The 21,608-nt window shown below is 44.7% G+C and overlaps 2 long non-coding RNA genes across 3 annotated transcripts in view; one reads left to right on the forward strand and one right to left on the reverse strand.

The window, feature by feature from the left end:
• Nucleotides 1–21,608, forward strand: part of LOC131203752 (uncharacterized) — a 39,220-nt gene that overhangs the window by 16,810 nt on the left and 802 nt on the right. Inside the window, exons 2-3 of the long non-coding RNA XR_009156473.1 lie at nt 6,507–6,613; nt 7,692–7,794. This is a non-coding gene — a long non-coding RNA (uncharacterized LOC131203752). The remainder of the gene's footprint in view (nt 1–6,506; nt 6,614–7,691; nt 7,795–21,608) is intronic.
• On the reverse strand, nt 12,181–21,608 carry LOC131203753 (uncharacterized). 2 transcript variants are annotated; one of them, XR_009156474.1, is made up of 5 exons: nt 21,290–21,608; nt 15,729–15,922; nt 14,417–14,520; nt 13,793–13,899; nt 12,181–12,302 (listed from the first exon to the last, which is right to left on the reverse strand). It is a non-coding gene; the product is annotated as an uncharacterized LOC131203753 (long non-coding RNA). The 2 variants fall into 2 exon arrangements; XR_009156475.1 differs by lacking the exon at nt 14,417–14,520.

Consider the following 21,608-nt stretch of genomic DNA (forward strand, 5'->3'; position numbering starts at 1 on the left):
CGCAAGCAGTTCAGATCGCTAGCCAATATGGCTTCAGGCGCGATAAATTCAAAACAAAAATAATGTTACGGTTGGGGGTCGCCACATCGTGGGGAATTGTATTAAAGGGGTCGCAGCACTATAAAGGTTGAGAACCACTGGTTTAGGGTAACCAGAAGCAGAGGAGGAAAGAAGACATTAACTTTAAACCCCAATGAGCACAGCAGCAGCCATACTTAACCATATTCTCTGAAGTTCAGAGTGCTACAAATGCATTAATAATTGAATAATTGCCACCATTACTACATTTTTGAAACGTAAAGCCTCTGCCATGCTCAATTCCATTGTGAAATGGAAAACTGAGGCTAAATGAAGCAAGGCTTGTCCAAAGCCACCAAAGAGGTTCTTAGCTCTGGGAATATTTGAACTGAGTTGCTTCACCTCTCCACCAAGCTGTTGGAGCTGCACTAGAATGAAGCTGCAAATCAAGGAGCCCTTGACTTTGGGGGGGCGGGAGGAGGAGGACCAACAACTTCCAATAGAAAAGAAAATCTGTAGCTCAGGTAGATTAGTGCTCTCCAAACCTGGTTGTTTGCTTGCAGACATTTTATTACCCAACTAGAGTACATGCATCATTTTCACTTCCCTACAGACTCAATCTACAACAGGTCTAACACCGATCCTCTTTCCAAGGTAGTTGGGAGTAAGTAAGGGGTTATGTGTCTGGTTCAGCTCAGCTTTTATGGAATTACTTGTCCATTCATTGTCCCTGGAGGGCCAATGGCTCCTCAAACTGTTCCTCAGCCTTGCTTTTTTTGGGAAAACTAAAACCCTTGGAGTTGACAAGGATGGAGCTGGTGACTTTTCCATGCCAAGCAGGGCTCAGCCACAGAATGAAAATCCCTTTCCTGATCCCTATATAAATATTTCTTCCCCATAATTACATGCAGCTGTTAAACTGGGTCCCTGGAGAGCACAGCACGAATACCAGTGCGGTCATGTGAGCCTTCAAGGCTGGGATCAGCCCACCCTTCCTCCTCTTGTCCTGCCCTGCCCTGTCCTGGACTCCATGTCTTTTCCCTGTTCCTTCTTGTGAGAGGTCTCCCGATTCACCCTCCTCCCTTCCATTTGTTTCAATGAACAGCCCTTTTATCTATTCTGTAGGTACAAATAAAGCTGTCCGATTTGATCAGGTTCTTGATATGACAGGTTGAGAAAGAGCTGGGGAGGGGGGAGAGAGAGGCTGCTCAAACAGAGCTCCCTTGTCTGTCAGGGTCTGCTTGACACTCTCTATAATAGCCAGATTGATGAGCTCCTGAAAGTAGAGCCCTGCGTGTTTTCAAGCTCTATTTTGGGTGAAAACACTTCTTGAAAGATCTTGAAAGGAGCTGGCAGTTGAGTAGTTCGAATGATTAATGAGGGCCGGCTTGGCTGGGTAAGATTTTGTTGGCTGTGCCAGCAAGCGGCAGTGGGCCTGTTTCAGCAAGCCAGAAGGTAAAGCCCACCCTCTCCCCACAATTCCCAAATAATTCTCTTTCCCTCATCCCAGTGTTTTCCCGGAAATCACATGGAGGCGACAGGCTCCACATGTGGAAAAAGTTAAATAAACGACTGCCGAAAGAGGCCTCACCAAGTTGAGTTGAGTGAGTTAAAAAGATGTTTATGGATTTAGGAGAACTTGGGTCGGCATAGCTATCATATATTTAAAGACAATAAATATCGTTCAGTAAACCAAGGCTCCCCTATCTCCTTCCCCAGCAGGAGCTTTCAGAGTCCAGATCTCCAAAAATGTAACTTATAAATTTGGAGGGGAGGGGGAACCTAGAAAGAACTCCATTCTTTCATATCTCCTATTAGTTTTATTTATGGATTCTAACCAATAGGAACAAAATAATCATCTACTCAATTTGGGGACGGAATGGGGAAACAATTAGTGAGCACTTTGCATGGCAAATTGATACATTCAGAAATAATGACAAATTCACCTGAGAAATAATTGATGTGATTTGTAATTTTCTGCAGAAAAATTCTCCTGTCATTTCATGCTACTAGTCAATTTGGAATCTATTACATTCTCATGGGTAGCATTCCAACTACCCATAAGGTTCATATGACTGGCCTGTTTTTCAGTGTGCGATCGCTTATCCAGAAATGTAGGCTCTCTAACTTCCTAGGGCAATACACTTAACGAATCCTTTTCATTAGCTTTTTTCAGAGCAGGAAATATGGGCAGCCAGAGAGGCTTCATAGTGAGAGAGAAATGTGGAGCGTAAAACAGCAGCTGTGATACTCTTCATCATCTTTTGAGACGGTTCTTTTATCATTCAGGCAGACCCAGTTTATATCAAGCTCATGTCTTTCTCCTTGCTTATATTCCCTCTTCTCTGTGTGTACGTGTGTGGGGGGGTGTACACACACATATTAGGAGATCTCAAGTTGTAGACCTGCCTTAGGCACAATGCCAACTACATGGCCTTGGGCCAGTCCCTCTCTCTCAGCCCAAGGAAGGGTAAAACCCACTTCCTAAATCCATACATATGTATACAGACAGACAGAATTTCCTCTTCCCAGTTTGGTCTAGTGGTTGAAGCACCAGACTAGAAAATAGGAGACCATGAGTTCATATCCCGCCTTAGCCATGAAAGCCTGCTGGGTGACCTTGGATCAGTCTCTCTCCCTCGGTGCTAGGAAGGAGACAAGGGCACTTCCTAAATCTATGTACATGCATCTATACATGCATACATACATACAGAATGTGCTCTTTCAGTCTAGTGCCAGAAAGGAAGAGACCATGAGTTCTAGTCCCACCTTAGCCAAGAAGCAAGCTGGGTGGTCTTGGGCCAGTCACTCGCTCTCAGCCCAATTTACCGCACAGGGTGGGGAAATAGGAGGAAAGAGGCCACCTTGAATAAAGGTAAATTTTATTCTTTTTATTCGTAAAAAGAATAAAAGTGGAATACAAATAGAAAAATAAATAAACCTCCATAGCTCCCCAATTCATCCATTTTTGCCATTTTAGAATCAACTGCATACAGGCCTTCCATCAGAGTACAGAGCTAGTCACTTTCATAAAACTTCCATCACTCGTCTGTTTCACAATCCTTCTACCATAACCCACCGCTAAGCTTCAATCCTTGTCCTCCGATACTCATGTGCAGGGGTCAGGTGTTGCTAGAAGACCCGTCTTCCATATGATTTTAGACATCTCCTGTGTGTTTGTTTTTTCTATACCAATCAGGGTAGAAAAGAAGCTTGCTCTCTTTTCCTTGCTTCTTTTCCCATAATTCCTCAGGCCATCTACAAGGGTTTTGGGGGACTGCCATCTGCATCGCCTAACACCTGGGCCCCTTATACAGTCTCACCACAGATCTATCAATGGAGACAGATTCTTTCCACTGACCTGCTGAAATGGAAACATCCAAAGAAATGTTTTCTCTGTGCAAGCACGTGCAGGCATGTAGAGATCAAGCTAAGCCTGGCTTGCCTTTGATCTATATCCAGGACCCATTAGTCATCTTCACTGGGACATTCTGCAGCCTAGTGCCTCACAGCAGTGGGGAACATTCAGAGAAGGAAAGCGATTCTCTTTTTTCTTCCGTGCAGAGCTGTGGATATTAATTCATTCCTTCATTCATTCACTCACTCCTGTCTGGATTTCTCCTTGAGCTTGCTCAACCCTCACCTGTCTCATCTGTGATTCACTGGGAGGTGAGCCCACTATGCCTCATTGTCTCCAGACAGTTCTGCCAATCATTGTAGGATCTGAAAGAGCAGAGAAAAGCTGCTAGAACAAGAAAAGGATACGAGACAAGACCTGAGCCTCTGATCTTTAATTAAATCAGTTTATTTTGCCAGTGGCAAAGGGAACCACAGAGCATCCTCTGGATATATTTGTCTTTCCATGCTAGCTGATAAGGAAATCACATGTTGCCCACTCAAGAAAAAAATACCTTGCCAGAGAAACAGCAAAAATTTGGAGAAAGGCATGCAACCTTAAACAGAATGGCCTTCTTGCTGGCTGCAACTGGAAGTTGCACGATGTAGCCAAATCCATGAGCCTGTGTTTGCACATTCACTCTGAGCATCTTGTAGCACTTCAGTGATTAAGCACTCCAATGCCAGTATTGTTTCCATTACAGAAACCCTTCAGAAGCAATTTGAAGAAGATCCTTGCTAGCCTTCCTTTTTGCTGATGTGAATTGAAAATCACCGCAGAGCTGCTGCAAACAAAAAACAAACCAGCCCAGACCCCATTTCACACAAAGGGAAAAGAAAAAGCATTTTAAACACTCAAGCACCCTGGGACTATGTTTGACTGGTTGATGTTAGGGGAAAAATGGGGTAAACTCATAGAACTTGTCAATGTCACACCTATTTCATCTGGGCTACTGAGAGACGCTGCAAAGCCATCAGTTTTAACATTCCCTTTACCAAAGCTTAACACACAGGATTCTGTTTTCCAGTAAGTAAATCAATCGCCATTAACTCATACCAAAAAAACTTAGTTTCACAGGTTTCCAACCACTTTGCAATTGAGCCAGATTTAACTATTTTCTTTCTCTAGCATGGCTGAGATGCAGAGCTGCTTTCCACCAAAGGATTAGCCCTACGCAGGCCTCCAGCCTCTAGGAGCACCAGACATATGAAGCAACAATCAAAGTCACATGAATAAGTACACATTTGTATCTGGCAAGTACCTGAGGTTTCACTGGCCAATGGGTGCTGCCAGCTTGTTCTCCAGCCTACCGTAACAGAATAAGAGTTGGAAGGGACATTGGAGGTCTTCTGCGCAGGCAGGAAGCCCTATACCCGTGATGGCGAACCTATGGCATGCATGCCCAAAGGGGCACATGAAGCCATGTTGCCTGGCACACATGGGCTCAGCGGTTTGTCTTCCGGGGCGATCAGCTATCCTTCGCTTGCATGGCAGTGCTGAAAACCGGTGTGCGCACGCCGGCCATCTGATTGTCAACCTTTGCTTCCTATCTGCCTTCAGGTGCTTTGGAGAATAGCTTGACTCCCTGTTCTTTGCCCCTGAGATATTAGAACACTGCTATCATGTTACCCCTAATCCTTCTTAATCTAAACTAGACATACCCAATCCTACAAAAAATGCAAATTTCCAGAAATCCTGGCTTTGGGGCCTATTGATGAGAGCCGCATATGCCTTCCCTCTGCTCAGTGTTTCCTGAATCAGCTCCTAAAATTCAAAAAAAAAGGGAACATATAGGTACTCCTTGACCTACAACCACAACTGAACTCAAAATTTCCATTGCTAACAGAAGTGAGTTTTGCTGCGTTTTGCGACCTTTCTTGCCTCAGTTGTTAAGTGAATCACTGCAACTATTAAGTTAGTAACACAATTGTTAAGTGAATCTGGCTTCCCAACTGACTTTGACAGAAGTTCGTAAAAACTGATCATGTGGTCTCCAGGACACTGCAACCATCATAAATACAAGACAGTTTCCAAGTCTGGATTTTGATCATGTGACCATGGAGATGCTACTGATGTCACTCACTTTTTTCAGTGCCACTGTAACTTTGGTTATTAAATGAATGGTTGTAAGTCAAAGACCATCTGTACTGCAAAGCTTCTCGCAGATTGACCAAATCCTTTTTCTTGTGGCTACATTTAGACAAGTTGCTCAAAGAAGCAAATGTCCCCAGGCCCTTCTTTTTCCTTTTCCCCAGATAGCTGAATTCTTTGGAGTGACTGGCCCTGTCAAGATTGACAGAGTGATTAATGAGCAACAACTTTGAAATTGTTATTACTGCCACTTTAGGTATTGTTTGGCCTGGTTCTTAATGAGCGTGGACATGCTCTTGCAAAGTTCTTCTCTGAGGCAGCTGCTTTGTCTCATGTGCTGCCGATGTAGATGACGAGAGAGCCAAGCAACATATCCCAAAAATTGCAGGGATAGATCCTGGTTCAGAGGAACTTACAGCCTGACGTACTGGCAGCCAGAGAAGGTTCAATCTGGTGTTGAAATGTGAAATCCAAAAGAACACTCCCAGCATCAGTGCCCTTCAGCTTCTCCAACAAAAAAGTAAATTTAAAAACTTTACTTGGGGAAATTCAAAAGAAATTCTCAACCACCTTGAGAATAAAGGTAAAGAAACACACAGAGAGACACACACACACACAGAGAGAGGGGGGGGGGAGAGGGAGAGGGAGAGAGAAAGAGAAGCCTCTTTTGCAGGTAAAGAAAACATGGGAAATGGGAAACTGATGTTGGCCATACTATTAATCTTAGCAGACCAAAGGAAACACACATGAAGCCAGCTGATAGATCCATAGGTTAGTTCCTCCTAGGCATGTTGACTCCAGCTGCCTTTCTTTATCCTGGGTATCATCTGTCAGAAGACTACTGGACATTACCAAGGGCAGAGTATATTGCAGCAAGGTTACTCTGCTAAAACAATATTGTGGAAAACAAATGCACTTGGAAATCTGGGGTGTTTTTACTTTGGAGATTTATTGCTCTGGTAGATTCCAGGACATAGCTTTTCATTGTTCTCATTATTAGGAGATATCAGCTTGCAAAGTTGAAAGGGTTCTGGAATTCTGATTTATTGGAAGAGATGATCTGGAGAAATGCAGCTGGCTGGCTGGCTGGGACTCAAGCAGGTCCAGGTGAGAGAGGATATAATATATACCTCCCCCCACCTCTCCTTTTCTTCTCCCCACCCCTCTGTCTCATTAACATGCAGAATTATTACATCTGCTATGGCTGTACCAAATTTGGGAAGGATTTTCTTAGCCATTTTTAAAAATTCTTGGCTGTTTCATTTTGGCTATGTTTTAGGGAGTGAGACAAATTATTTGAGGTTAGAACAACATTTTCATCAGCAGGATGTCATGTGGGGCAATGCTAATAGCTTCATACCTTCCACCATCCTGATCTTTTGATTGGATGCATTTTGTGTGTTTTTAGTTAAACAAAATGCCAAAAGTAGCATTTTTTTTAACACAGAGACTTTTCAACCTTCGTCTACTTATTGACTGTCCTAGCTTGTTGTATTTAAAACCAGTATTTAAGGGGGAATAGGTTACTTTTGGTGAAAATAAACTTCATATAGGGAAGTAGTGGAATTCTATGCAGCTACATTTGACAGGACAATGAAGAAAACTACGCATTCTGCTTAAAAACACACACACACACACATACTGCATTCAACATAGAATAACAGCAATTTGCTGCAGGAGAAAGAGAGTTCTTAATTTTTCTTGCCCCAGCACCACAGCACGATCTTAGATCCAGCTTTTATTTTTTTTAAAAAAATTTACACAGCTGGTATCCACAATTCCATTGTTCACATATACTGACTTGGACCCTGGACTTTTCCTTGATATCTAAAAGGAAACCTACACTCTTTAGCATGCTGTAAGCATCCCTTGCTGCCTGTGACTTTTTCACTCTCCCTTTGTTTCAGCTTTCAGCTCTGCTTTGGTCTGTCTCATTTTATTCTTTCCCTGTTTCAACAGCCATTTTGTAGCTTTCGCTGGTCTGATTAAGCAAGGGGCCAACCCCCTTTCTCTTTCCCCTTCTCCTTCCTTTTCTCATTATTTCTTAGGCAATGACAAATATATACCACTAGCTTCCTTCAAGCCCAGAACTTACACAATGGGTTTAGATGCCAAAGTGAAAGAACACAGCTGCTTGGATTAAAGTCAGCAGTCGTGCTGGAAAACTCTTTTTATGCATTTCCAGATTAATCAGCTCCTGCTTTCTCTCAGCTCACCACTCAACAGACTGACAAGAAGAGTTATTCAGGTCTGAAAAGAATATGAAAGCAGAAGTGATGCAATTGCAGGTAAATGACTGTCTTGACTTGTACTCCATCCAGGTGAATATTTTTTTCTCTCACACATTGTTTTCCCCTGCATCGTGGCCTAACAAACGTTAACAAGACTGGTGGCGCTGGGAAAGCAGGTAACCATTTAAACTTAGGGGAATCTAGGCTTGAACATACTTTATGCAGCTGACCAGAAATTTCTAATTATAAGGAAGAACAATAGAAGAAAATATATATAGCTCAAGGTTGAACTATGGAGGCCTTGATTCTCTCCGAAGTTGATAGTTTACTTGCAGATGTTTCACTACCTGACTAGGTAACATCCTCAGTTCTAGTGAGTGTGGGGATTTGCTTCATTAGAGCAGACAGATTAAACTATAGTTTCAGTTGGGGAAGCAGAGCATCATAGACCAAGCTATATCCAAATAGACTAGGGAATTCCTGCAAGACAAATCAACCATCAACAGACATATCAAGATAAACCACATTTACACACCATTCAAAAGACAATCAAAAAGGAGAAAACAAAAAGACTAGAACACATCCTCTCCAGCAGCCAACTCCCAGATAAGCAGGGATTAACACCAGACAAACAATCAAGCAAAACGCAATACTCTAATCAAGGACCTACCAAGGAGAAAACCACACTCCCACCAAGGCAGGACAAGCTACTATACGTAAACAGAGCAAATCTCACACTCATTAACACTGATGATGTTACTTAGTCAGATAATGACACATCTGCATGCAAACAAACAAGTTCATATAGCACTAAGGACTCCATATTAGCAAGTGCGGTTTCATGCTGGTGTAAATAAGGGGGAAGTAGTTATAGTCCTGGATCTAGTCTCAATGGTCTTCTGCAGATGATCTACTCCAAGTCCTAGGAGAAAGCTCCCTCTTGTTTCCTTGGTGCTTGAGAAAAAGGATGCTGGAAAGAGAAAAGAGGGGGGTCCAGTAGAAGACATACAATCTGAGAATGAATTCCCACAGGTCATCCTTGCAGGATGTGGCTCAAAGGTGTAGTGTATCACCTGGCAAGGGTAACTTCTAAGCTTCTTTCTGCATTCCCCACCCCTTTTAACCAATTTTAGAATAGTTCTCTTTGAACAGCTTGCAGCTTCTTCTTTTATGCATTTCTTGCAGTTTACTCATCTAGTGCCTGAGAGTCAAAAATCCTAGAACACTGATGAGTCCTGATCGCCCCCAGCTTCCCCTCACCCCCATCCCCATCTGCCCAAACCTCTCCAAGCACTCATTCTCAAGTGTGGTTGGGGTTGTGGGTTTTTTTTTTCTTTTGGAAGCAAGTATAATTTCTATCCCTGGATGAATTGTGGCTTCGTGAGGCCATTAATCATTTTCCCATTATAAATGGGATTCTGGGGCTGGAAACATTGCTGCTTTTATTTATGGACAAGATGACCTGGTATGTTGGCAGTTGTCCACTGGGCTGGCGTCTAGAAGATTAAGTAAAGAAAAAGCCTCCGGGTAAATTTCCCACTGCAAACTCCCAAGTCAGACCCTCATTTTCCTTTCTAAATGCTGGGTTCATCCAGGAGTTCCACCAGCATCCTGAGGATTTGGCCCATCTCAGAAGATGCTGCAGTTCAAGCCAAAATCTGACAATTCCACTCATCTTCCCATGTGCTTACCAGAAGGTTCCTTTGGAAGGAAAGTTTCTCTGATGCAAAGGACATCACTTACCAATAAAGGAGAATATTTGTAGCTCAGGTTGACATGAGGGGTCCTTGGTGCTTTTTCAGTTTGTTGTCTTGCAGACATTTTGTTACCAAACTAGGTAACATCTTCAGTGCTAGTCACTGCTCGTCTCACTGGATTAGCACTGATGATGTTACCTAGTTTGGGTAATGAAACATCTGCAAGAAAACAAGCAAGCTCAGAGAGCACCAAGGATCCCTCACATCACTCAGCAGTAGGTAAATACTTGAGCCAGTTTGGTGGTATAGATCAGGTAGAGACCAGAAGAGTTCTAGTTCTACCTTAGACACAAAGCCAGCTGGCTGACCTTGGGATAATCACTTTCTCTTAGCCCTAGAAAGAACACAAGGGCAACCCCATCCTGAAAAACCTTGCCAAGAAAACTGTAGGAACCTATCCAGGCTTTCTCCAAGAATCAGACATGAATGAATGGAAGAAAAAGGAAGTGCTGGCCTTATGCAAGAACTGGTTTTGTAGTGAGCCGGTAAAACTCCCCAAAGCTTCATAAATTTCTAAAAACAAATGACATTTCTTATTCTTGCTTGCTATCTCTCAAAAGAGCTTGGAAGTAAAAGCTGCAAAAATGATTAAGATTCATGAGTCCACTGCCAATCATCATTGATGCATTGATGGTCTGAGGAATTTTCCTTACAGTTAGAACAATTAATTAGTGGAACGACTGAAGTTGTGGATGCTCCAACACTGGAAGTTTTTAAGAAGGGATTGGACAACAATTTGTCTGAAATGGCATAGGGTTTCCTGCCTGAGCAGGGGTCTGGACTGGAAGACCTTCAAGGTCCCTTCCAACTTTGTCATTCTGAGTTGCCATCTCCTGGACTCACGGCTCTCTTTAGGGTTCTCAAACCAATGGAGCTGAGAAAGTAAGGCCTTGTACTGAACTTTTCTTCTGTATTTTCAAACAATTCTCTGACTTGGTGAAAATAGATAAGTTGGGTTTCTTCCTCCCCCTCCCAAAAAAAGGGTGAAAAAAAAGTTAAAACTTCACAGGAAACATTTCCCCCCCCCTAACATTGGCTTTAGTTAGGCACCATCTACATCAGGGGTGTCAAAAACAAGGCTTGCGGACCAAATACAGCCTGCAGTGTGGTCGGATCCGGCCTGTGGGGCCATCCTGGAAAATGTAAGGGGCCAGCCCACGTCGGTTCAGCCAAGTCTACCCGCATCGCTTCGGCCCAGTCTATCCAATGCGAAGAGGAAACATGCCAGTAGCTTGGGGAGTGGTGTCAAGCTGGCCACGCCCACCCAGTCAACCACACCCAATCAGTCAGCCATGCCCAGTGACTGGCATCAAGCTGACCACGCCCACCCAGTTAGCCATGCCTGCCTGCCCCCCCAAGGTCAGCCACAGGCCTGAAGCGGCACTCAATGAAATTGAGTTTGACATCCCCTGATCTACATGATATCTATAAATATGTGTCTTTTTTCCCCACATTTTTCAACTAAAAAACAGGGAAAGCTGGTGAGGGAGATCATTGATTGAAAAGTCAAACACAATCAAACTCTACCCCAATTCCAACAATAAAATTTCACCAGAAAGAAATTCCACCCAGGAGCACTCCAGTCATGTTATATTTTAACAAGGGTGGGAGGCTCCTTTTCAGTGGAAGAAAACATTTTTAAAAATTGGAGGACGCACTGAATTCCTTTACACTCCCCTCTTTGAAGCTGACTTTTGATTCCAGAATCTTTGGATTACTCAAGCATAGTCTTTCTCAAATGTAGCAACTTAAGAGGTGTGAACTTCAACTCCCAGAATTCTGTGAGTTGAAATCCATATATCTTAAAGTAATGATGTTGAGAAATATTGATTTACATTGTTAAAAGATAAATCCTGCTCTTGAGAAAGCATGGAAAAATTGCTCCATCCCCTGGAGAAATTCAGAAGAAGAAAAAAACCCTCCTTGTAATTTCTCTGCCTCTAAATTGGTGAAGAACTTCCAAAGGTCACTTGTACTGCATCTAGTTTCAATTCAAGGCTACATCTCTGCAAAAATAGATAAATATGCTGACGTGACAACTTTTCTGTACGTATGAACAATAAACCTGTTTATTGTTGTAAACAAATCTTGCATTGATTGCATGCACTTAGACACATACCCACATTCCTTTAGTTCCCATAAATATAAATAGAACAAAATAAGGGCCTTATCACCCAGGCTGCCTTGCTGAAAAGCAGTAAGACAGTGGCATGAGCGAGAGCCGTCATTGCAGCAGGGAGAGTTACTGGGGATGAGACGCGTGTGAGCCATTTTCTGAGTTTCTGCTTCAGGCCTGTCAGATGGTGATTAATGACTAACAGCCTGAGTTCTGTCTTGATTGCCAAGTGCAGTATTGTTAATGCTGACATCTAATGAACTTGGATCTATCAGAACGCAAGTTGGCACCATCATCTGTAAATAATGTTGAAGAGATTTAATTGGTTGTGTTTTTTTCTTCTCCAGTGGTGTCTTTAAAAAACAACAACAATGGCCTTAGGGTTAAGATTAACCATCTTTTCCAATGGAACAATTGTCTTTCTGTATTTTTTTAAATAGACAGAACTGTGCTGGATGTGACAAAGAGAAGGACTTAACTGCCTTCCTAGGTGTCAGTTCGTACATGCCAAAGAAAACTGAAGCTAGAAACAAAAACATTTTATTTATGAATCGCAGGATTATTTTTTTTCTCTAGCCATAACAAGATCTATCCATATTTGACTTGCATTTTACTTCTGTTTCCATCCAGACAATCAGCTGACACTGATGGGGATGTTTGCTCTGAATTTTTAAAATAATTCAGGAAATGATCTGGGGGAAAATGAAAAAAAAAAAGAAAAGACAGTGAACCTCCTTTGTTTGAAAAGCCTATGTGCATATTCTACTCTCATTAAGGCTCTCTTATTTTTTGATTCAAATACCATTATATCAGCATATAATGGTTGGATGGAGACCTAGTGATAGATATGCCCATGTAAATGGGACAAGTTGAATATAGTAGCAGAGTGTGCCTGCTTACACTATTCAACTGTGATGGAATGTTGTCCAGATTCCCAGGAGGGATGGAGGGCATTCCAGAGGAGCAAGAGACAACTCAGTTTACATCAGGGGTCTCCAACTTGGTCCCTTTAAGACTTGTGGACTTCAACTTCCAGAGTCCCTCAGCCAGCAAAGCTGGCTGAGGAACTCTGGGAGTTGAAGTCCACAAGTCTTAAAGGGACCAAGGTTGGAGACCCCTAGTTTAGATAGTTTGTGTGAGAGACAGAGGGTAAGAGAGATGCCTCCTCTCTAATAGTTCCCAGAATACATGTTTTACGGTGGTTAGCCTGCTTTAGTTTGGCAAGATTCTGTCTACAGATGAGGAACAATAAAGGAATCTGCTTAGCAGAGCCTCAGTATGTCTTTCTTAGTTTTTTTAAGCCTGACACCAATCTTCCCAAGGATTTACTTTTTCCCTACCTGGAGTTTCTCCTACTTGAGCAAACATCAGCATTGCCTACTTTGCAAGTATACATAGTCAAGGTCAAATCTCCATTCCTGACCCTTTTTGGTTTATAAAGATCATGTGCACTTTTTGAAACACTTGAGGTTCTTCCACACCCCTCATGCTTTCCACTGCTTCCTTTATGGAGAAATCAGGCCATGTTGGGATAAATGAGTTTGGAATTTATACACTAACATGCTGTGAATCTCACACCTTGAGAGTGGGGTGGGAGGCATGATATAGGTCAATAAACAAGCAGCCAGATAATCTGTGCCTGTTATTCCCACCTATAGAAAGAAAACCATGGGTTTTACTTACACGCTCTGTGTGTTCCAACTGTACCACAAATGTACTTTTTCGACCTAGGGAAGGTCTTTCAGAGCGGGGTTTATGCTGAAAAATTCTGGTGTATTTTTATTTCTCCACCAAGACTTTATTTATTGAAAGAGCATTCACTTTTGCAATTGCTTGTTGCAATTCGCCTGAGAAGAATGCCTTTCACTTGGTCACAAGGTGGCTGATGTGTAAGTGTGAATATTCTGTTCTGTGATTTAGTACACAATGTGCTTTCCCAATCTAGCAGCTTTACAAAAATTAGGGTTTTGGGTTTTTTTAGAAACCTAGTAGTCTTCCAACCTAGCAGTTTGAAAGTAGATAAATAGGTATCACTTTGGTGGGAAGGTAACAGTTCCGTATGCCTTGGCATGTAGTCAAACTAATTATGTGACCATAGAATTGTCTGGTTAAGAAACAGAAATAAGCACCACCCTCTAGAGTTGGAAACAAATGGACAGGGGAAACTTACACCGTTTATTACCTTTTATTTTCTTTCTCAGAGGTCTATAGCTTCTGGGCTTCCCACACTTCCATTCTTAAGAAAAAATACCATCAGACAACTCTTCCTGGGAAGTTTTTCCAGGGTAGCTAAAAAGTTTCAAAGTGATGGAAAATAAGAGTAACAAGAACAATGATAACAGCATCTTCTCTCCACCACTACCACCCCTTGCTTGGGCAATAGAATTAGCTCAAAAATACTCCCCAAAGAAACCCTTAATCACACTGACAATGAAATAGAAAAGCAGAAGTGGACTTTTGTTTCCATTTTGCAAAATTGCAAAGCAGGTTTGTGTTTTGATCTGTGTTAGACAGGAAGAACCAATCACACTGGCTCAATCTAGTTCAACGGAAACTGTAATGCCACAAGCAATAATTAACGGCACATCAAGTGCCTCGTTTAAAAAGTAATAAATATGGGTGGAATCAGAACAGTAAAAGATTGGCTCTAGACCAATGTTTCTCGACCTTGGCAACTTTAAGACCCATGGACTTCAACTCCCAGAATTCCCCCAGCTGGGGGGGGGGAATTCTAGGAGTTGAAGTCCATGTGTCTTAAAGTTGCCAAAAATTGGTCTATAAGAAGTAATTCTAGTGGTGTTCTCACCTCAGTTATAAACAGTGCAAACTTGAATTTGTTTTCTTTAAAGGTAAGGAATATTTTTGGCTGGAACTTGCCATCCTGCCCATGGTTCAGGTTTGGAAAATCCACTTGGAGGCATCCCAGAAAATCACAGCAAGAAGAATGATGATTAGTATGACAAATAGCATGACTACCAAACATGAAGGTGCGGTAGCTGAAGACTAATATGCTTCAACACATTGAGCACATATTAGTCATATCATCTGGACATGTTGGGCAAGGAGGCAATCAGTAGGACTCTCCCTGCTAGCCCTCTATTTGGCCTCCAAGCACATTGAAAACGTGCACCAGATGCTTTGATTGTATAGGCCCGTAATGGCGAATCTATGCCACATGTGCTGGAAATGGCACACATAGCCATTTCTCCGGGCACGCAGAGCCATCGCCCATTGCTCTTCCAGGTTCTGGTGCACCGGCCAGCTGGGTTTCATGTGCACTGGCAGGCCAGAAACTGGAAGAGCTGCCGCCCATTGCGCATGCACGCTCCAGGAAAATGATCTTCTTATTTCCAGAGTGTACATATGCACCAGCCAGTCGGCCGGTGGCGCAGCAGCAGGCATGGCAAGGGTCAGGTGATAGACCCAACCACAGGCAGTGCAGTGGTAGGGGTTGGGTGGGGATGCCGTGCTGAGCCAGGGAACGACAACTCCCAGCGAGGAGGAGCCCAGGCAAGCCACACGTTCGGAGCTCAGTAGCTGCTGGTCCGTCAAAGCCCCACCTGCTCAGCCTGCAGCCCCCAGTGGGAAGGAGCCCAGGCAAGCTGTGCATTCGGAGCTTCCCCAGCAGCGGTCTCGGCCCTGCCATCTCGGCAGCGCCATGCACTGGCCAGGGAACGGCTGTCTCGCTAGGGAACGGGCTGCTAGCTATTTGTCCTCTGGTAAGAGGCACACTGGCCCTCTTGGAAAAAGTGGGGAGAGCATGCTCGGGGATGCAGGCACATGCATGCGCAGTGCAGGGCGCATGCGCAGTGGGAGCGTGGGCGGTTATGCATGCATGCCAAATGGGGCATGCATTGCATTATGGGTGCCGGCACGCAGGAACACGACATCGCTCATGCGCTTAGACTTTTGGCATGCAATGCCAAAAAGGTTCGCCGTCACTGGTAGAGGCTCTACTCAGTGGTGGGATTCAAATAATTTAACAACCGGTTCTGTGCCCTAATGATTCCTTCCAACAACCAGTTTGCCAAAATGCTCAGGAAGTTAACAACCGGTTCTCCCGAAGTGGTGCGAACTGGCTGAATCCCGCCAGTTCTACTGGCTCTACTTGAGTTTACCTCTCGATGACTTCTTGGCACCAAAATGTTTTCTTCCAAGATGTGTTTTCAGCATCTCCATCTAGCTTGCAGCCTCAAGGTTGTGCCATCAAAGCTTCTTCCATCAAACTGGGTCCAATCCTGCTGACTTTCTGAGCCTCGCCACAGCCAGCAAGGGGCTGTCATCAACTGAGATGCAACCTGGGTCCAATCGGCTAAAATAAGCAGATCTTAGTGAATAAATATAAAACCCAGCCAATAATCATTTTTCCTCCATTTTCCTATCCCAAGCATTCTTCTCGGCCATGAAGGCCATCCAGGTTTTCTTTATTTATGCTTTATGAATTCTGCCAGGACATCATTTCCATCTATAGATCTTTTCTTTGGTGAATTATTAATAGAGTCTTAGCCTGGCCATGCCATGGGCAACAGCAGGATTAATCCCCACCATGGGCTTAGCATACACAAAGTCCAGGGAAAGAGGTTGAGGGAGAGGAATCGGTCTCTCATGATGACAGTTTAAAGCATTTAACCAGGCCTTATCAGCATGCTAGCTATGGGCTACAGCCAGGAGATCTGCCCAGGGGGATTTAAAGTTATTACACACAGATGGAATATCATTCTGTTGACAGCAGGGGTACTTCACATAAGCCAAAATTCAACAGAGGCATGCTTTGATAGATTATATAGAAACATCCTAACTATCCATGGCTGAAGTCTGATCTGTTCTTTCTCCTAGCTGTTCTTTCCCACTTTGTTTTTGCAAGAATTAACCCAAGCTAATTGCTATCTGTTCCCACATTCTGGAAGGAGGGAAAAAAATCTGATGTTATTGTGGAATGTTGTACTTATACAGGTAGTCCTCGACTTACAACCATTGATTTACAACAGCACAGCAGTCCTCAAATTTATAATCATTGTGGCAACCATCTACTAAAGCCTCCAGAATGTCCTCTATCTAAACCAAGTGTGTCAAACTGGATTTCTTCGAGGGCCGGATCAGACAGGACGCCACAGACACCCAGCACCCTGTTTTTGCTAGCAGGGGCACTGTGGGCCAGTCTTTTGCTATTTCTAGGCCGGCCCTGCGGGCCAGACCTAAGTACCCCACAGGCCAAATCCAGGCCTTGAGTTTGACACCCCTGATCTAAAGTAAGGGTCTAAATATTATCCTGTAATTAAATGTGGTGATAGAGTCTAGTGATTTGTCAGCTTTTTTTTTATTTTGACAAAACCTTTTATATAACTAGAGTCTGTTGATCATCAAAAAGGATCTGGGGACACCATTTTATCTATGGGTGTTACTTCTAGATAAGAAGAATTAGTAAGACTAGATAAAGAAGGATGCTTTAGGTAGGATAAAGGTAGAAGAAAGAGAATTCTAAAGGATTCTCTGGTAAAAGATCTCTAATAGTGAGATATGGTATGCCATATGCTAAATAAATATGGATTTCCTTTTATTACCATTCCTACACCAGAATTTTCTATGTTTATTTTGATTTTTGCAATGGTTCCTATGTTATGCACTTCACTTGGAGACTTTTAGATTAGAACAGGTAAAAATGCTGTTTATTTATTTATTTATTTATTAATCATATTTATATACCGCCCTATCTCCCGAAGGACTCAGGGCGGTTTACAGGCACTTAAAAATACATAACACATAAATACAATATAAAAACAATTAAAAAACTTATTCTAAAGCCCGTTATTAAAATATAAAAACAGAACCCAATTAAAACCCATAAATTTAAAATCTAGCTCAGTCCTGCACAATTAAATAGGTATGTTTTAAGCCCGCGGCGGAAGGTCCGAAGGTCCGAAAGCTGACGAAGTCCGGGGGGTAGTTCGTTCCAGAGGGTGGGAGCCCCCACAGAGAAGGCCCTTCCCCTGGGCGTCGCCAAACGACATTGCCTCGCTGACGGCACCCTGAGGAGACCCTCTCTATGAGAGCGCACGGGTCGGTGAGAGGTATTCGGTAGCAGTAGGCGGTCCCGTAAATAACCCGGCCCAATGCCATGGAGCGCTTTAAAGGTGGTCACCAAAACCTTGAAGCGCACCCGGAAGGCCACAGGTAGCCAGTGCAGTCTGCGCAGGATGGGTGTCATGCGGGAGCCACGAGGGCTCCATCTATCACCCGCGCAGCCGCATTCTGACTAACTGCAGCCTCCGGATGCCCTTCAAGGGAGCCCCATGTAGAGAGCATTGCAGTAATCCAGGCGAGACGTCACGAGTGCGTGAGTGACCGTGCATAGGGCATCCCGGTCCAGAAAGGCGAACTGGCGTACCAGGCGAACCTGGTAAAACGCTCTCCTGGAGACGGCCGTCAAATGATCTTCTAGAGACAGCCGTTCATCCAGGAGGACGCCTAAGTTGCGAACCCTCTCCATCGGGGCCACTGACTCGCCACCGATGGTCAGCCGCGGATTTAGCTGGCTGTACCGGGATGCCGGCATCCACAGCCACTCTGTCTTGGCGGGGTTTAGCTTGTGCCTGTTTCTCCCCATCCAGACCCGCACGGCCTCCAGACACCGGGACAGCACTTGATAACCGTTGGGGTGGTCCGTGTAGAAAAGTACAGCTGGGTGTCATCCGCATACAGCTGGTACTTCACACGAAACCACTGATGATCTCACCCAGCGGCTTCATGTAGATAAAGAACAGTAGGGGCGAGAGGATCGACCCCTGCGGCACCCCACAAGTGAGGCGCCTCGGGGCCGACCTCTGCCCCCCTGTCAACACCGACTGCGACCGGTCGGAGAGATAGGAGGAGAACCACCGATAAACGGTGCCTCCCACTCCCAATCCCTCCAACCGGCGCAGCAGGATACCATGGTCGATGGTATCGAAAGCCGCTGAGAGGTCTAATAGGACCAGGGCAGAGGAACAACCCCTATCCCTGGCCCTCCAGAGATCATCCACCAACGCGACCAAAGCCGTCTCCGTGTTGTAACCGGGTCGGAAACCGGACTGGAACGGGTCTAGATAGACAGTTTCATCCAGGTGCAAGGGAAACTGATATGCCACCATAGAAGGTTGGAGACCGGACGATAATTACCTAAAACAGCCGGGTCCAGGGAAGGCTTCTTAAGGAGGGGCCTCACCACCGCCTCTTTCAAGGCGGCCGGGAAGACGCCCTCCACCAAAGAAGCGATCGTAATCGCCTGGAGCCAGCCTCGTGTCACCTCCCGAGTGGCCAGCACCAGCCAGGAGGGGCACGGGTCCAGTAAACACGTGGTGGCATTCAGCCTACCCAACAACCTGTCCATGTCCTCGGGAGCCACAGGGTCAAACTCATCCCAGACAATATCGCCAAGACCACCCTCGAACATCTCACCCGCGTCACCGCAATCTTGGTCCAGACCATCCCGAAGCTGAACGATTTTATCGTATAGATAACCGTTAAACTCCTCAGCACGTCCCTGCAACGGGTCATCCCGCTCCCCCTGGTGTAGGAGGGAGCGAGTCACCCGAAACAGGGCGGCTGGGCGGTTATCTGCCGATGCAATGAGGGAGGAGGCGTAGCTACGCCTCGCTTCCCTCAATGCCACTAGGTAAGTCCTAGTATAGGACTTCACTAGTGTCCGATCAGCTTCCGAACGGCTAGACCTCCAGGAACTCTCTAGGCGTCTTCTCCGCGCTTCATCCTCTCAGCTCCTCGGAGAACCAAGGAGCCGGTTGGGACCCGCGCCGGGTCAGAGGCCGCAAAGGCACGACACGGTCTAAGGCCCCGCCGCGCCCGCTCCCAGGCCGCAACAAGTTCCTCAACCGAGCCGTGAGCCAGACCTCAGGAAATGGCCCAAGCTCCGTCCGAACCCATCCGGGTCCATCAGGCGCCTGGGACGGAACCAACGATCGGCTCCGTCTCCCTGCGGTGGTGAATGGCGGTCAGAAAGTCCAGGCGAAGAAGAGAGTGATCTGACCATGACAAAGGTTCAATGACTATTTCCTTTAAGTCCAGATCTCTCAACCACTGACCAGAGACAAAAATCAGGTCCAGAGTGCCACCCCCAATGTGAGTAGGGCCATCAACTACTTGGGTCAGGTCCAAGGCCGTCATGGAAGCCATGAACTCCCGAGCTGCCGTCGATGACGAGCCGGAAGATGGCAAGTTAAAGTCCCCCATGACTAAAAGTCTGGGGGTCTCAACTGCCACCCCAGCCAGCACCTCCAGGAGCTCGGGCAGGGCGGCTGTCACGCAGCAAGGAGCCAGGTACGTGACCAGCAAGCCCATCTGACACCTATGACCCCACCTCACAAAGAGGGATTCACACCCGGCAATCTGAGGTACAGTGGTCTCCCTCGGCTCTAGACTCTCTTTAATAACAACCGCCACCCCGCCACCCCTACCCTGGGCCCTCGGCTGATGGAATGCACGGAAACCCGGTGGGCACATCTCGACCAGGGGCACGCCCCCTTCAGTGCCCAACCAGGTCTCCGTAACGCCTATAATATCCGCGGCACCCCCCTGAATCTGATCATGTATTAGGGGGGCCTTATTGGCCACGGACCGTGCTGTTATATGAAAAGCTGCCATTGCTTATTCTGCAGTTTCCTTGGCTTCCCAATTTCTATTCTACCCCAAGGGAGAGAAGTTGTCTCATGAAGCTTTATTTTTCCAGGCTGTCCTGCCAAGCAGGCTTCAAGAGGATGGAAAATTATAGAATACAAAACAGGCAAGCTAGCACTAGAACTCAACAGCATATCCAAAAATGGTGGATTGCATTCCAAATTCTCCAAGAAGAAGGTAAAAAGGCAGAAGCCTCTTTCATAAGAGGGGAAAATTTGTGAAAAGTTCATCCGGTGTTGTTTATTTATTTATTTAGCATAAACTTTCAATCTTCATCAAAAGTTGTTGTTCCTTCTGTCCCTTTGGACTGCCTAATGGTTTTAGCAATGATCCATTCTTGAGCCTTTTGTTTTTCCTTATTTTGCAAACACTATCCCCATTTTTTTCCATTTGTAAAAAAAAATTTTTCTGGACATTTCTTCAATTAAACATATTTTAATTTAAACGTATTTTGTAGTAGGGCTGTATTACCATTATCCTTCTCACCTATCCTATTACCTATTCCTATTGGTATCTTATGACTATCACTTGTTGGTTGTATCTTATGATTTAGGATTGTATCTTATGATTCATGATTTATCATTTTGTTACTTGTATGTATACTTGTGCATATAGCTCATGCACCGGAGACAAACTTCTTTTCTGTCCAATCACACTTGACCAATAAGGAATATTCTAGTCTATATTCTTTGCTCTTATGAAAATCAGTATGTACAAGCACAGATACCCAGGCATACCTCAAGCCAATCACTCGTAATCAGCATTTGTTTAACATGTTCAGCTTTTTTATATGTTTCCCACATACATACACGCACAGTTCTCTCTAAACATAAACAGATAAATATTCTAAAACTCTAATTATCCAATCCAGCTGGGGCAGCTTAGTGAGTTGAAAACCATAGCTGCTTTGAAGGTGCCTGACTCATAAGAAGGTGGGAGAGGTCATAATATGACATTGAATCAATCCAGGTTGAGAAAGAATGAGCTGCTCTTAACTAAGTTGCTTATTTACCTGTTGAGAAAGTACCCCACCTGTACCTGCGGACAGGGGAACTCGGATGGAAGATATACGCTGGGAGCTTTAGGCTCTCGCCACTCCCCCATCTTTGACAGGATCAGCCCTTCATCCCTGAAACCTTCTCCCTGTCAAACAATGCTGATCTGAGTCACTCCTCGGGATCAGGTTATTTTCCAGCTTTAATCCCTACTGTCATTCCCATCAGGTTTTGCCTGAAGCTTCTCCTTTGGATACTAATCTATTCTGTCAGCACAATAGCTTTGATCAGGGTGTTCTGTCTCTGGGCACTTCCCCACCCAGGACACCTGCAGAA

Source organism: Ahaetulla prasina, chromosome 9 (assembly GCF_028640845.1).
Source record: "Ahaetulla prasina isolate Xishuangbanna chromosome 9, ASM2864084v1, whole genome shotgun sequence".
NCBI classification, from domain to species: Eukaryota; Metazoa; Chordata; class Lepidosauria; order Squamata; family Colubridae; genus Ahaetulla; species Ahaetulla prasina.